Here is a 16,348-nt window from a genome sequence, read left to right on the forward strand (position 1 = left end):
CAGTGCCCGGGGCCTCGGGGCGGTGCGCAGCCCTGTTCGGTCCCCGCGGCCCTGGGGGGGTGGGGGGGGGCTGTGGCTGCTCGGCTCCATCTGCCCCCACAGGTGTCGGAGGGTGGCTCGCCCGGGGCCACGGCAGGTGCGGGCGGCCGGGACTCCTGCTGGGGCCTCTGCGGGCCGCTGAGCCGCCGGCCAAATGGTCAAAGGGAGAAAGTTGCCAGGGCAGGGGAGAGGGAGAAAAGAGAGTCTAGAAAACTCCAAGGGCGGGATGACAAACGACTACCCCCTGGATCATCCCTGGCGTGGCTGAAATGAAGAGGAGCCATGAGGAGGAGGGACGGAGACGGGCAGCTGGGCAGCGGGGTCGGGTGGGGGTGGGACCTCTGGCGGGCAGCCTCCTTTCTCACATGACCCCTGTGATCTCCAAATCTCTCAAGAGGTCAAACACTTTGCAATCAGATTAAAAATCAAACCAAACCTTGCCGAGGCTGGGAGAAGGTGGAGGTGGCAAGGCCGGCGGGGATTAAAGGGAAACTCCCAGAGCAAAGTTTGACAATGACGGCCTGTTTGTTCAAGGGCCACCAGGTCCGCGTGTGGCCAGCGGAGTGTGTGCATGTGTGTGTGTGTGTGTGTGTGTGTGCAAGTGCACAAGGGCAGGGATGTGATAAACCTTCCCAGGCCGCTGCCCCCGGGGTTCCACACGCTGCCTCCCGAGTGGGGCAGGTGTAAGGGACAAAAGATGCTGGCAATGCACCAGAACCACAAGGGGGGACAGATGACTCGAGTGACGGGAAAGGAAGGACTTGACAGTGGCGAGGACTGAAAGAAGCGGGGCCGAACTTTCTGCAGGGGATGCGACAGTCAGCCACGGGACGCGACCCAAGGCTCTCCTTATGGCCTGCAGCCCGCAGCCCCCCCCCTCTCATGGCGCAGGAGCCCGGACACCTCTGCTCAGGCCACGTTGAAGGAGACCGTCACAGGATCACGCAGGAAGGGGGAGAAAGCACTGCATGGTGAGGTCTGGAAACCAGAGTTTAGAAGCTGGGGAGGGGGAAAGGGAGGGAGGAAGGAAGGAAGATGGAAGGCAGGCAGACCCAAAACAAAACAAACAAACAAACAAACAAACAAAAAACAACAACAAAGAAACCAACAACTACCTTAAAATTCCAGGCATTTGGTCATCCACAAAAGACTGCTAAAGCCCAACCCAACATACCGATGGTGTCGGTTCATAAGGAGAGGGAACGTCTCCTGATGGTGCAAACCAATGGGAATCCTACGTTGGGGTCAATTTAGGGGACTCACACATCCACACCCCCCGCCCTGGGTGATCAGAACCCCCAACAGAAATACGATAAGGAAGACAAAAGCTCACAGGAGTTATCAATGGGCCCCGGAGTCCTTTAGGCCCCGGCACAGCTGTCTTTCCACAAAACAAGCCCCAGAGCCACTTCATAGGCCAGCGCGTCCTTGCCCAGCGAGCGCTGATGCTGCCGTCAGGCGGCTCCGGGTACCAGCTCCAGCGCTGCCCTACCGCCACCCTCCTTGGCCTTGTGCAGGGACCTTAATCTCCTGGAGGCCCATCACTCTGGGCTCTAAAATAGGGTCCCCAGACCTGTAAGACGTAACAGACGTTTTAATCATCGAGTGCCTATCACACGCCAAGCCCTACTCCAGGCAATAGGACTGCAAACAGGACAACGGTCTGCCTTTGTAGGGCTTACAGCAGAGAGGGGCCACGCGACAAACACGTAAACACGGGGTACACCTGGGTGGGGGCAGGAAGCAGGCGGGGCACGACGGCTCTTTGATTTAAGGGGCATCAGGAGAGGTTCGTGATGAGGAGACACGAGGCAGGGAGTCATGCACAGATCTGGGGGAGGAGGGTGCCGACGAAGGAACAGCCGGACAGAGATCCTGGGGCAGGAGCCTGCTCGTCGCCGTCCCGCAGCAAGGAGAGCACCGCAGCTGGAGCACGGTGAGTCAGGCGGGTGAGCCTGACGAAGGAGATAAAGTCAGACCGGGGCTCGAGCAGGAGGAGGCAGGAGAGAAGAGCTAAATGTTACCCCGGGGGGGGCTAGGAAGGCAGCCAAAGGGTACGTTTGGCTTCGGTGAAGAAAGGATCCCCTTGCCCAGTGCAAGGAAAAGAAGCTGGAAGGGACAAGAGCCGAGAGAGATGCCAGTCGGAGGCCACGGAGATACTGCTGGGAAGAGGCGATGGGTGTTTCAGGTACTTGGGCTGCGCGCGGGGCCGGAGACCCCGGGTTGCCACTGACTGAAAGGAGGGAAACTGCCCCAGGGGCAGGTCTGCAGAGAAGCAGGCAGCTTAGGGCACACTGAAGTTTGAGAAGGCCATCGGGCAAGCAAGTGGAGGCGCGGAGTCGACGGCTGGGTATACCTGCCGGTGGGTTGGGTGATGCTCAGCCAGGGTCTAAGTGCAGACAGAGAAGAGTTCAAGGACCCCAGAGAAGGCAAAGAAGACTAGGGGTGGTGGGGGAGGCATAGGAAAGCCAGGGTCCCCACGGAGTCTATGCCAGGGCTTGGCGAGCTTTTTCCATAAAGGGCCACGTAAGAAGTATTTTCAGCTTTATCTGGTCTCTGTTGCTACCACTCGACTCTGCCACCGTGGTGGCCAGAGGTGATACGGAAACGAATGGCCACGGTTGAGCTCCAATAAATCTTTATTTACAAAAATAGGTGGCAAGGGGGCACCTGGGTGGCTCGGTCGGTTGATCGTCTGACTGTTCAGTTCAGTTCAGGTCGTGGTCTCGGGGTCTGGGCCTACCCCGGAGCCTGCCTGGCCCTCTCCCTCTGCTCCTCCCCTTCATCCCTAAAATAAATAATAAAATCTCTTTTAAAAATGTTTTATTTATTTGAAAGAGAGAGAAGGATGGGCAAGCTGGATCTGGTTTGCGGGTTCTGGTTTGCCAAACTCCGGTCAAGCCAGAAGGTGCCGTAAGGAGTCCTGCAGCGTGGAGACAGAGCTGAAGACACGGCGTTCTGGAAGCCAAGCCGTCCCTCCTGTTGCAAGAAAGAGCGACCTGATGGTATCAAATGCTGCTGACAAGGGGACTCCCACGAAGGAAGAGAATCAGCCCCTGGCTGTGAGGATGGCCGGGGTCACGGCGGCCTCAGCCAGAGCAGTTCTCCTGGGGCCGTGGGGGCAAAAGCCTGAGTGACACGGGCTCAAAAGAGGAGGGTAGGAGGGCCCGGGTCCAAGCAACTCTTTTGGAAAGGTCTAGCTCCCTGCAGAAAGGGGATGCTCAATAAAGGGTCATCCCTTTTCCAAAGATGGACCCGTGATAGAGCACGGGTCTCAAGGCCCGTGTCGCGGCCTTGCAGTGATGGCACCAGGGTGCTTTCACGCTGCTTCAAGAAACTTGGTTGTTTGGATTCACAAGAAACACCGGGCTTTGGCATCCAAAGTTGAGTTTGCAGCCACTAGGAGTTTGATGGTGTGATCCGCAGGTGTCATTCAGACGGGCCATCGTGTCCCAGATCCCGAGCACAGCGCCTGTCATTTATGTCCATCCTGCCCTGTGAGGAAAAATATTTGAGACAGGTGTCTGCACGGCGGTTAGAGCAAGTCCGCACCAGGCCAGAATATTCCATTCTGGACTCAGAGAGCAGCCTGCACAGACTGTATGGCCAAGTGAGCTTTGCATGCACTGGGGTGAGTTATTGGCACGGGGGGTGGTGGCGGGGGAGGCATGCAGTGAAAAAGTCTAAATTTATGCCACACCTTGTTTCCCTGGGAGCCCAAACTATTTCATATAAATTACCTCATTGATCTCCGAAGCCCTTGTGTGAGATTTAGAATTATTATTTCTTTTTTGTCTTGACACCCGGTCTGTAGGAAGGCAATAAATACTACATTCTGATATTTATGATGTAGGATTGAGGACTAGGTGTGGAAAATTTGTATTGTAGCGGCCTCAGAGAGGAGCTCTGGGTGGGGAGAAGGGTCATAGTTGGGTGTAACGGATCATACGGGGTATGTTCCCTGGGCCCATCCACCTCCAGCTCTGCCTGGCATGGGGACCACATTTTATACCTTATGGTCCCGCTTCCTTCCGCATTCCCCCTCAACAAACTACAACTCACTGGGCCGGGAATGGATCCTAACCCCGGGGACAGTCAGTCTTCCGGCCGACCCGAAGCCCACGTCTATGCCTGGCATGACATGATGCCCGCCCCTCCTGGGAGAGCATAGCCCCAGTCAGACGCAAGGAGACGGAGGGGACGGGCCCCATCGCATCGACAGCGCAGCTCTAAAGCGAGATCCACGGATCTCTGGATGTAAGAGGTCCCTGGCACCGTCTTGGATACAGACGCCTGATGCATCTATTCTTACGGAGCCTGGGCCCCACTGCAGCCCCAGGTCCCAACTTTCCAGGAAATTCTGTCTCCATCATGACTGCACGTGTAGACCTGAGACCAGTCCCTGCTTTGTTTGGGGTTTTTTGGGTGGTGGTGGTTGGGGGCGGGGGGAGGAGTAGGAGGTCTCTGCAACCAAATGTGCTCAACTCAACCCCTGATAAGGCTGATCCACAATGACCAAGGCGTGGGAACCCCAAATATGAGACTATTTAAATGGCCTATTGCTCTCGAACTTCTGTCTGTTTAAAAAACAAACATCAAAAAAAAAAAAAAAATCAAGTAAAGGGGGTGGAAGCAGGGTACCCAGGGGGCCTCTCCTTTTGTCTGTCTCCCCCTGCCCCCCGTAAAGTTCTACATGATTCTAGGTCACCTCTGTCGCTTCTAGCCCAGAGAATCCACCTGCCCCAGCTTCTCATTTGGGTCAACAAACATTCACTGAGCAAGCACCTGCTGCGAGCCCACCACTCCAGGCCCTAGGGCTATGGACTGAATACGACAGACTCAGCCTCTGTCCTCCAGGGCTACCACCCAGATGGAGAAACAGACAATGGAATAAACCAAAGCACGCTCTGGGGTTGTGTGGCGTAACAGAGGATGATTGCGGGTAGAGGGAACCACAGAGCAGGGGAAGCAACATCCCTTCTGGAGGAAATCACAGAGGGCTTCCTGGAGAAAGTGGCGACTAAGCCAAGGCTTGACGGAAGGGTTGAGGTCACCCAAGCCAGAGGCAGAAGGGTGTTCAAGGCAGAGGAAGCCACACTCGCAAAGGCCAGGCCAAACCCCAGTCCCCAGAGCAAGCAGATTAAGGTAAACATAATCGAGGGTCGCCCCCAGGGATGCCCCGTGGGAGACTGGACCAGACACACCCCTAAGTTCCTTCTCACTCATAGAGTCCTGGTTCTCGCGGAAGCCTGGGGTTCAGTCTGGGTCCACCTCAGAGCTGCCTTAATTTCCTTCCTGGGCCTGGAGAATCTTTCGGCCAGAAAAGCAGAGCGAACATCGACGCGCCCCACTTGCAGGGTCCCCGTCCACCAGCCCCACGGCAGAGAACAGGGGCTGTGGCCACATATCTGCTACCGGCGCAGGAGAGAACACACCGGGGCCTGGCTCCCTCGAGGGGCCGGGGACACGGAGAGTCGCCCAGAAGAGGGTAATGGCACATTTCCCTAAGGGTCTCCCTCCCACCACCACCCTGAGCTGTGTCTGGGGACTGATTCCAACATCTCGCCAGCCCAGGATGGGGAGACACAAGACCTGGATCTGGGGGGTGCAGGCACATCGTGGGGAAGAGGCTGCAGCTTCCTATTCTGCTCTGCTGTAGAGACAGCCGGCACCATGCACTCGTGTCTACATGCACGCGCGCACACACACACACACACACGTGCATGCATGCATCCCCTTCTTTCCGGTGAGGTACTAGGGCTGAAGGGGGCCTTATCTGTATTGTAAGAGTCTGGAGTTCCTACCGTAGGTTCGCGCGGGGAATACAGCCCAGGAGCCACCCTCGGCTCTAAGCTGCAGCATTCAGCTCCCGGCCCCCAAAGGAACGTTCCCATGTGCCAGGTGGGTGCTATTTTTATGATCCCCTTATACAGGTGAGGAAACTGAGGCCCAGAGAGGTAAAGTAACCGGCCCTCCATCACCCAGCTAGGAATGATGCTGGTAATCTGCTACTAGGGAGCAAGGGTCAGAGGTCGGGAACTACAACTATTTCATTTCCTCTGCGCACCCCTCGGGGCAGCACCGCCGGGGGCCCGTGAGCACCCCTTGCGCGTGGGTTTGATGCTCACCCACGTGTTAGCGCCTCACTCCCGCTGCCCCATCCCTCCTCACCCCCCCCACCCCTCCACCCCCGACCCTCCGCCTTGTGCAGCGGAGGTTCTAGACAGGTGGAGCAGCTGAGATTGCAGACACTCGTTGAATGAGATCACGCGGGAAGGAGGCCTTGCTTTGCCTTCACTGCCCTTCGTTCTCCACCCCTTCCGTTGGTTCCTCTCTCAAGCATCTTGTCCCCCCAAGACACGCTTACCTCCGCGCAAGCTCCCCCTCTGCTTTCTGCCCAGCTCCACCACCTACGGGTCCCCTCTCCCCCCTCTCCGCGCTTCCCAGGCTCAGCTGGACTGTGGGGTGAAACCCCGGCTCTGCCTCTCACTAGTTCTGTGACTTTGTGCAACACCTATTAACCTCTCCGAGTCTCCACCGAGCTAATAGCCCTACCTTCTAGCAGCGGTGGATCAAAAAGAACGAGGTAGAAAGTCACTCGCCAGTGCCCAGCCCATAGTAGGTGCTCAAAGGGTATTTGTTCTCTTCCTCTTTCCCCTCCAAGCATAAACCTTTGGACTTTCCCCCTCTCACTCCCTTTATTCAAACATCATTCCTTTTCTCAAAATACCTGGAAGGCACATGATGTTTTGATTCTGGCTTTGAACCAATTCTAAGGCACCACACATCATTGCGAAACCATAAAACAATTAGCAATACTCTGCTATCAAATAATTAATTATCAGGGAGTATAAATGTGTGCCCGAGGCTCCAATTTACAGACTAATAGGAGGGTTGAGCAGCTTGCAGTTCTCAGAACACTTGAACCCAATGGTTTCCTGGAAACTTGAGTGGCAGGGACACACAGCCGGAGGCCACGTCTACCTGGAGGCCGTGCCACCGGGAAGTGGCCGGAGGGACTTGGACCCGAACAGGCTGCCACCGAAGTCTAGTGATTGACATCTGGGGCCACCAGGTTCTCACCAGCGGTAGGAGCTGTGGGGCAAGGACGGTAAAGGGGCGAGTGGAACTCTGGAGGGAGGAGGAGCCCAGCACAAATTTGGGGGGGATATGGGGTTCTTGAGGAAGGAAACTCATGAGTTCTGTTTTTCCACGGTGGGTCCACGCTGCGTGACCACACTCGAAGTCGGTGAGTCTGAGTTCTCGGAACTGCCTTACCCGTTAAAGGTAGGCAGGCTCTCCAGTTCTTCCTTCCCCCCTCTGCCAGCCCAGATTTTTGAGATCAGCAGTAGAACTATCCCAAGGGCCCTCTCCCCTCCGTCTCTAACCCCTCCAGAGTACTTCAGTGAATGCCTGGCCTCAGATGACCCGCCGGGAACGACTCTTCACCTCGGATTTCCAGAACACTAAACGTTGTATCGGACCTAGAGAGAAATTGACATGTTCCGGAAGTTAAAAATTGAGGTGTTTCAGTTCCGTTCAACTTCTCTTGAGGGTTACTCCATGAATTTTAAAACAAATACCTACATCTACAGTTTTGTAATATGTCATTCTTATGTAATCTCTCCAGACTTCTGACCTTTAAGGGAAAAAAAGGCCGGAGATAAGTTAAATGGTTTCTGTTTGCTCTAATGAATAACACAAAGTTTGACTCAGAGAGTATTGGGGGTGGCTTTCGGGGTAAACACTACAACACTTTCCGAAGAGGATGAGTGTTGGCTTCAGAGTAGTTACCCTCAGAGGCATGTTTCGATACGGAACCGGTTGCAAGAGCTCAATCACCTTCTCCAACCCCTCCGTGAAGACGGCCTTCAACACCAATTTACAAGACTCTCCTAGAAACCTACTTTTGACCCCGACATAGCATCCGCTGACTTGCCTGCTCTGGACTGGTCTCCAGATTCGACCACAGATGATTTGTGTCTATGGCCAAACGTCAAATTCACCTTCAGAAGACTAAGCTTTGCAATCTTCACGGGTGTCCCGGCATCTAAAATGCACTGCAGGCTCTGAAGATGATTCTGGAGGAAGAGTCCCTGCCCGTGAAGAATGGACGCGCTATTTGAAAAGGAAGCTTTCCCAGCAAGACCACATACCTCATTTTTATGCACCGAACCACAGACTGCCAGACCCAGGAGAGGCGGGATGGCAGGGCTGGGACGAGGGTGACGGGGGATCCCTGAGAACGAGCGCCTCCCTGCTCTGTGTCCATGTGCTTCCCTCTCAACACCCTCATCCCAGCCCTGCGTCAAGACCTTCCAGCTCAAGTGTAGGCTGCTTGCTGCTGTCCCACAGCTTTGGTAAAAATATCGATCACATTTTGGATTCCCATCTTATGAATGAGGTTCGAAACAGGGATACTAGCCCCACAAAGAGAAAGCCACCGTGCAGGCCTATGTTGGATTTACCGCCTCCCACAGCCTGGTGGCTGCTCAGTGACGTTGATGGAATGAACTGGTCTCCGGATGCGATCCTAGGAAATCTGTTGTAACTGAGAAATATGCTTTTAACCTGTTATCACGGCTAGGGTTAGTCACTGGTGCCACCGTCCTGCCTCGCAGACCTCACGGAGGATGACCGAGGTGCTGCTATTCAACCACCATGAACGGGCGCTTTGTGAATTTTTTAATTTTTATCTAAACTGTTGCTAGTATTGATTTGTCTTAATCCTGGCCATTTAAAAAACTGTACAGTAATCTGCTCAGCAGATTACCTTTAAGATTCAATCCCTTCCAAGTCACAGAGGGAAGAAATGAGAAAAATGCTCTCTGCCAGGGACTGGCGGAAGTTGAAAAGGAGGAAGAAAGAGTTTGGAGCAAATCTGAAAGCTGACCTCACCAAAAGTCCAAACCTCCTGTGACAGTGTATGGGCCACCCTGGAAGTCTTCACCTAGAGGTGGGATGACCTTTTTGTGGATGGCTTAGGGGTTTCTCCAATGAGCTGGTCCCTCCCGTGGTGGGGTTTCTAGAATTCTATGACATCGGCTTATTGGATGCAGATCTTCCTAACCCAGAAGTTAACACATTCCCTAAACCAACCATTATCCTCCATCTTTTTGTCTGTTTTGATAGAGCACATTTTTTTTTTATTCTTTTTCTTCTTTTTTTTTTTTTTTTTAAGAATCCTAAACCCTCTTTCTGCATGGAGTCTTCCTGGGTCTCTCAGGGAGGTATACCCAATTCCCACTCAATCAGGACAGGCTTTGCCTTCGCACTGGGATTTCTGAACGGCAGGAGGCACAGATGGGGCAAAAAATGGTCATTTCAGTAAGTCTTCATGAGGAGTCTATTAAGTAAAAGTATGGATCCATGTTTGTTTGTTTTTAAGATTTTATTTATTCCTTGAGAGAGAGAGAGAGCACACAAGGGGTGGGAGTGGGTAGAGAGAGAGAGGGAGGAGAAGACTCCCAGCTGAGCACAGAGCCCCATGCAGGGCTCGATCCCAGGACCCTGAGATCATGACCTCGGCCTCACTGGCTGAGCCACCCAGGGGTCCCCAGATCCATGTTTTATAAAAGAGGAACCTAGAGTTCCAGGACGGCTGGTTGCTTGCTCAGGGCCTCACAGCTTGCTGGTGACAAGCAGGCTTTCCTCCTCAGGTCGGATGGCCCCATAGCAGGGTTCTTTCCCTCCTACCCCGGCGTACAGGGCGGACACGCCTTTATAAATACTGCACTGGTTGGTCCTCGGCTGCATCTTGTTACTCCACCTTCCACAGTAGAATCCAACAAAACAGTGAAAGCTAAGGTGAGCCACGTGCCAACCTCACCCTTCATGAGCTCATGTTACCCTAAGAAAGGACAGACTGTTATTACTCCCGCTTTTCAGGTGAAGAACCTGAGGTACAGGGAGTTTAAGTGACTTGTGCAAGTCCTGCAGCTGGTAAGTAGTAAACCAGGGTTTAAACCCAGACTTTCTATCATCAGGAGACAGTCTCCCGGCCTTAACCACTCAGCCGTTCTGCCTCCAGCGTACTTCAGGGGGAAGAGTCACGTTATATTTCTCTAAATCACCCATAGCGGTTAGCACCCTTCGAGGCCCCTAGTAGGGAATTGATAAATGTCACAATCATTGGGAAACGTGGGGAGGGTCAAGGGGGGACAAAGTGACTGATGACCGAGTAGGACGTGAACTGCAACAGCCTGCTGCACGCTCAGAGATCAGAGATGTCTGAGGGCCATTGGGAACCGAGGCCGAGCCAACGCCCTTCGAGAAGCAGCCGCGGTGGTCCAGAGGCAGTGCTGCTCCTCACCCCGGAAACCTAGACGCAGGGGCCCGAGGAGGAAAGAGCTTCTAGATCTGGAGATCTGGCCCTGCCTGTCTTCTCTGATGCCTCTGAGGGATTCAATCGTCTTCTTTGGCTTTTTGATTCAATCAATAAGTATTTCCTGGGAAAGAACTGCATGTCAGGCATGGGGGACAAGCGCAGGCCCTCATGGAGCTTGCAGCCTGGCAGGAGGATCAGAGCAATGAGTAATATATAATGAGCTACATGCTCTGAAGGGAAATAAATGCAGAGTGAAAGTGATGGGTGGGCATGGGGTGGGGGAGAGGGGGGTATATTAAATAAGGGAGTCAGGGAAGATTTCTCTGCTAAGGGAAGCTTTGAGAAGAACCTGAACGAAGTGCGAAGACAAGCAATGCTAATGGGGAGTATTCAGGCAGCCATGCAAAGGCCCTGGGGCTTGTTTAAGTCCAGAGCAAAGAGCCCTGTGAATCTGCAGCATGAGTACAACTTACTCTGTGGAGATCGAGTCAGAGTCAAAAGGGATTTGAAAGTTCCTATATAGCTCTGCAAACTTCGTCAAGGCAGACCTGGTTGAATTTTTCTGCATTCCACCAAAAGGAGCGTGTCCATGATTGAGAACAGCTTGTATCTCTACCATGTATTCCAGTCTCAAAGTGCTGCTGCGTACACAGGCTCACAGGCCCCCCGGCCTGCGGGGGAGAAGCGCCGTGCTCCTTCCACCAGTTAAAGAAACCAAGGTGAAGACAGGTTACGAGGCGGGCCCAAGGTCACACGGGTTCAGGTCCAGGTCCCCCGCCCATATTAGCCTCTCTTCAAAGCCGGGGCTCATCTTCTTTCCTCCCCTGTCACCACCCCCGGCCCAGAGCCTGCCAAGGCCCTCTAGATCCACAATAAATGCCACTTGACACTGTCGCCAAAGACCATCACGAAGGGTGCCAAGGGGGGCTTCCCGGGAGAGATGAGGTGGCCAGGGCGACCAGAATCTGACCCGGGCCAAGCAGGGTGGTGAGAGTATTCTTGGCATCACGCAGATGGAAATCCTGAGACCCAAGGAGGCAAGTGGCCTCCCCAAGTTCCCAGAAGGAACAGAGATCTCTAGCTCACGCCCAGTCCCTCTGCACAACTTCCAAGGAAAAGACTGTATGTCTGTGCTTCACTTCCTTGAAAAGGCACGAGAACAGAGATCTCTAGCTCACGCCCAGTCCCTCTGCACAACTTCCAAGGAAAAGACTGTATGTCTGTGCTTCACTTCCTTGAAAAGGCACGAGGCCGCGAGGCCTCGCAAGTCGGAATCTGGGAACTTGGCGCCAGAACCAGGCAGCCGGCCCCTGATCCCAAGCTTTCCTACCTTCTCCCCATGCGGCCTAAGTAGAAACACGTTCTTTTAAGGCTCAGGTGGGGTTTTTTTGTTTTTGTTTTCAAGACTGACTTTATTTATTTATTTATTTATTTATTTATTTATTTATTTATTTATGGGAGTGATTGGAGAGAGAGAGAGAGACCGAGAGCACAAGCAGGGAGAGGGAGAAGCAGGCTCCCCACTGAGCAGGGAATCTGACGCGGGACTCGACCCTGGGACCCCAGGATCATGACCTGAGCCAAAGGCAAAACACCCAACCGACTAAACCACCCAGGTGACCATAAGACTGTTTTTTTGTTGTTGTCGCTTCAGAGCAGTTTTAGCTTTACAACAAAACTGAGAGGAAGATACGGAGATTTCCCATTCACTCCCCACCCCGCCCCCGCACACCCCTAACCTCCCCGTTGTCAGCATCACCAAGTCCATGGTTTCTACCCTAGGATTCACTGTTGGTGTTAGTACATTCTCTGGGCTTTGACAAGTGGATAATGACATGGACTCATCAGAATAGTTCGAGCGCTGTAATTCTCGGTGCTTGACCTGTTCGTCTCTGCCTCGACCCCTCTATCCCGTCTCTGGCAAGCACGGATCCTTTTACTGTCTCCATAGTGTCGCCTTTTCCAGAATGTCACATGGTTGGAGAAATACAGTATGGAGCCTTTTCAGATTGACTTCTTTCGGTTAGCCCTCTGCCCTTCAGCTTCTTCCATGTCTTTTCATGGCTTGATAGCTCATTTCTTTTTCTTTTATTTTTTAAAGATATTATTTATTTATTCATCACAGACACACAGAGAGAGGCAGAGACACAGGCAGAGGGAGAAGCAGGCTCGCTGCGGGGAGCCCGATGCGGGACTCGATCCCAGGACCCGGAGATCATGCCCTGAGCCTAAGGCAGATGCCCAACCATTGGGGACCCAGGGGCCCCCTCATTTCTTTTTAATGCTGCATAATATTCCCCTGTCTGGAGAGACCACAGCTTATTTATCCATTTACTTGCTGAAGGACATCTTGGTTGCTTCTGGGTTTTGGCAACTATGAATCAAGCTGCTATCAACAACCATATGCAAGTTTTTGTGTGGACAGAGGTTTTCAACTCATTTGAGTACAAACTAAGGATCACAACTGCTGGATGGAATGGTGAGAGTGTCTTTAGCTTTACAAGAAACTGCTAAGCTGTCATCCAAAGTGGCTGTGCCGTTTTGCATTCCCACCAGCAGCGAACGAGAGTTCCTGTTGCTCCACATCCTCATCAGCATTTGGTGGTGTGCATGTTCCTGATTTGGGCCATCTTAATGGGTCAAGACTCAGTTTTCACACCTGTAAAATGGAACTATTTTACAGTGCTTATGGAATGAGACTGCCGTGGTAAAGGAGGCCACGCATGCAGTGCTTAGCGTGGCACCTGGCACAGAATAGCTCCGTAGCAAGTGGCAGCTGCTGTGCTATTATTAGCCTGATTAGTAATATTGAATACCTACTATCCACCTAACGCTTTCGTATAGTACCTCTGTCCATTACAAGAGCCACGGGAGGTAAATATTATTATCCCCAACTACGGATCCCAACAATTCTCTCAATTTCAGAGGTTAGGGAACTTGCCCCGGGAGTGTGGGCAGCTCTCAGAAAAGTCCCCCAAGGGCTGTGGGTTCCCACGACCGCACCCACAGTGACTTTGCCTCCTCCAGGGGAACAGCCTACGACTCTAGCTGTCTTTTGTTCTCGGGCAAGGTGTGTTGAGGTCTCAATGTGCCTCTGGAAGGGAGAGGCCACATTCTATAGCAAAGGGAAAGAACATGGGCTGCCAACACATTCCATGTTGGGACTTCCTCTTTGTTTAGAAATCATTCTGCCTTGATTTGTTTTTTTCTGTGAAAAAAATAGGGAGACTCTGCTCCTTGAAGTTTGAATGAGATACAAGAAAGTTGTACCGGATGGGCCCCACGGCGCCATAACTTCTGCCCCATGATCAACAGTGAAGGGGTCAGACCCCCTGTCCCTGTGGCAGCAGTAATCCACTGAGTCTTCACAGGAAGGCAAGGTCCCCTCTGTCATCACCCCTGAGGGTAAGGAGTGACACCAGATGGAATGTGCTGCAGGTGGAAGTTTGAAGCACTGGCAGTGCTATATGCCTATTTGCAGAAGGAATAAAAGGCAAAGGGGAACCCCTCTCTATCTCCTGGGGCATCTCCTTGAAATGAAGGAAATGGGAGAAGAGTCTGACCCAACGGATGAGAGCCCCGCTTTGACAGAGCTTGACGCACCAAGGCTCCAGGTTACAAGATGCTAGAACAAGGACACCACTTTGCCCCACGTTGCACTGCCATTTAATCTCAAGATTCTGGAATAGTCTTTTCCAAAAGATGAGCCAAGTTCAAATGACAAGCCCAATCCTACCTCTTAGACATTATTTAATTTACGAGGGTAAAATACACATAACATGAAATTTACCACTGTAGCCACTTTTAAGCATAGAGTTCAACGGTATTAAATACATTGATAACATGACGCCAGCATCACCGCCGTCCACACCATGACTCCTCATCTTGTAGAGCTGAAACACCATGCCTGCTACACGGCAACCCTCATTCCCCTCTCCCCCCAGCCCCTGGCAACCACCACCATTCAACTTTCGGCCTCTATGAATTTGACCAGTCTAGGCACCTCAGAAAGGTGGAATCACAGCGTGTCCGTCCTGTGATTGGCTTAATTCACTTCACCTACTGTCCCCAAGATTCATCCATGTTGTAGCATGTGTCAGAATTTTCTTCCTTTTTAGGGCTAAATAATATTTCATAATATATATCAATTTCTTTTGTTCATTTATTTCTCAATGGACCTAGGTGTTGCTTCTACCTTTGGTCATGGTGAATAATGCTGGGATGAACACGGGTGTACAAAGCTCTCTGAATCTTTGTTTTCAATTCCTTTGGATATATGCCCAGAAGTGGAATTGCCAGATCATATCTAGTTCTTTTTTTTTTTTTTTAAGATTTTACTTATTTATTCATGAGAGACACAGAGAGAGGCAGAGGAAGAAGCAGGCCCCATGCCAGGAGCCTGATGTGAGAGACTCAATCCCAGGACCCCAGGATCACAACCTGAGCCAAAGGCAGATGCTCAACCCCTGAGCCACCCAGGTGCCCCTATATGGTAGTTCTTATTTTAATTTGTTGAGGACTTTCCTTACCATTCTTCAGAGCATCTGTAACCTCTTCCATACCTACCGGTAGTACACAAGGATTCCAAGTTTCCACATTCTTGCCAATTCTTTTTTTTTTTTTTTTTTATGATAGGCACACAGTGAGAGAGAGAGGCAGAGACATAGGCAGAGGGAGAAGCAGGCTCCATGCACCGGGAGCCCGACGTGGGATTCGATCCCGTGTCTCCAGGATCGCGCCCTGGGCCAAAGGCAGGCGCCAAACCACTGCGCCACCCAGGGATCCCCATTCTTGCCAATTCTTATTTTGTTCTTTGACAGCAGCCATCCACATGGGTGTGAAGTTTTAGGATATTCTTCTATTTCTTTACTTTAAGACTTTATTTTTTTAGAGCAGTTTTGGGTTCATGGCAACACTGAGAGGAAGGCCCAGAGGGGCTGAAGGCCTGTGGAAGCATCCAGGAGACCAAAGAGAGAAGATCCATAAAACGCAACCTGGGATCCTTTACTGGATCCTGGATTTTAAATGCTGTTTAAAAACTGAAACAGCTATATGGGGGCATCTGGGTAGCTCAGTCGGTTAAGCATCCGTCTCTTGGTTTTGGCTCACATCATAATCTCAGCATCATGAGATCGAACCCCGAGTCCAGCTCTGTGCTGAGCTCAGCGTGGAGCCTGCTTGGGATTTTCTCTCTCTCTCTCCCTCTCTGCCCCTCTCCCCTGCTCATGCTCTCTCTCTCTCTTAAAATATATATATATAATTAAAAGAAAAAACTGAAACAGCTATAAAAGACATAATTGAGACAACTGGAGGAAGGAGATCATGGCCCGATCACACATTGATAATGACGCTCCGTCAGTGCTACGTTCGCTGTGGGTGACAGTCATATAATGGTTATGATACTTGCTAAAGCAGCTAGACTGATGTCGTGATGTCTGCAGGTCACTGAAATGGTTCAGCAAAAAGAAACAGACAAACATAAACAGATAGATAAGGGTGGATACATATATATATATAGAGAGAGAGAGAGAGAGCGAGCGCACAAATATGGCAAAAAAGTTAACAGTCTGTAAATCTAGGTGGAGGACATAGAGGTGCTCATTGTCCTCTCCTTGCAACTTATTTGAAGATTTGCACATTTTTCTTAAATGAAGGGAAGGAGGCTCCTAGACCCAGTCTGCTCTCTGCCTGTCCTTGCGGTGATTTTTCTCACCGTGTGACTTGTGACTATTACTGCCTCACATCCACTCTGGATCAAGAGTGCAGAATGCACATAATTTTTAAACAGCAGCTTCTTTCCAGGCACATTTAGCGGAACCAGTGGAAGGTGTGATTAAAAACAAAAAGGAAACAAAACCCACAGCTGCCTTGTCATTCAAAAATAATACCTACTCTGAAAAAGACAAAGCTACAGAGGCAAAAGCCTGACCAGTGGTTGCCAGGGCCGGGGGACAGGGGTGCAGACTGATCCATAAAGGAACT

At 51.8% G+C, this 16,348-nt stretch overlaps 1 long non-coding RNA gene across 1 annotated transcript; it reads right to left on the reverse strand.

The window, feature by feature from the left end:
* Positions 1–2,847: 2,847 nt before the first annotated feature.
* LOC144291215 (uncharacterized) lies at positions 2,848–6,700 on the reverse strand. The gene is made up of 2 exons (XR_013358543.1): positions 6,595–6,700; positions 2,848–3,534 (listed from the first exon to the last, which is right to left on the reverse strand). It is a non-coding gene; the product is annotated as an uncharacterized LOC144291215 (long non-coding RNA).
* Between the last annotated feature and the right edge of the window lie 9,648 nt (positions 6,701–16,348).

The sequence above is a fragment of the Canis aureus genome, chromosome 2 (assembly GCF_053574225.1).
Source record: "Canis aureus isolate CA01 chromosome 2, VMU_Caureus_v.1.0, whole genome shotgun sequence".
In the NCBI taxonomy this organism is placed as follows: Eukaryota; Metazoa; Chordata; class Mammalia; order Carnivora; family Canidae; genus Canis; species Canis aureus.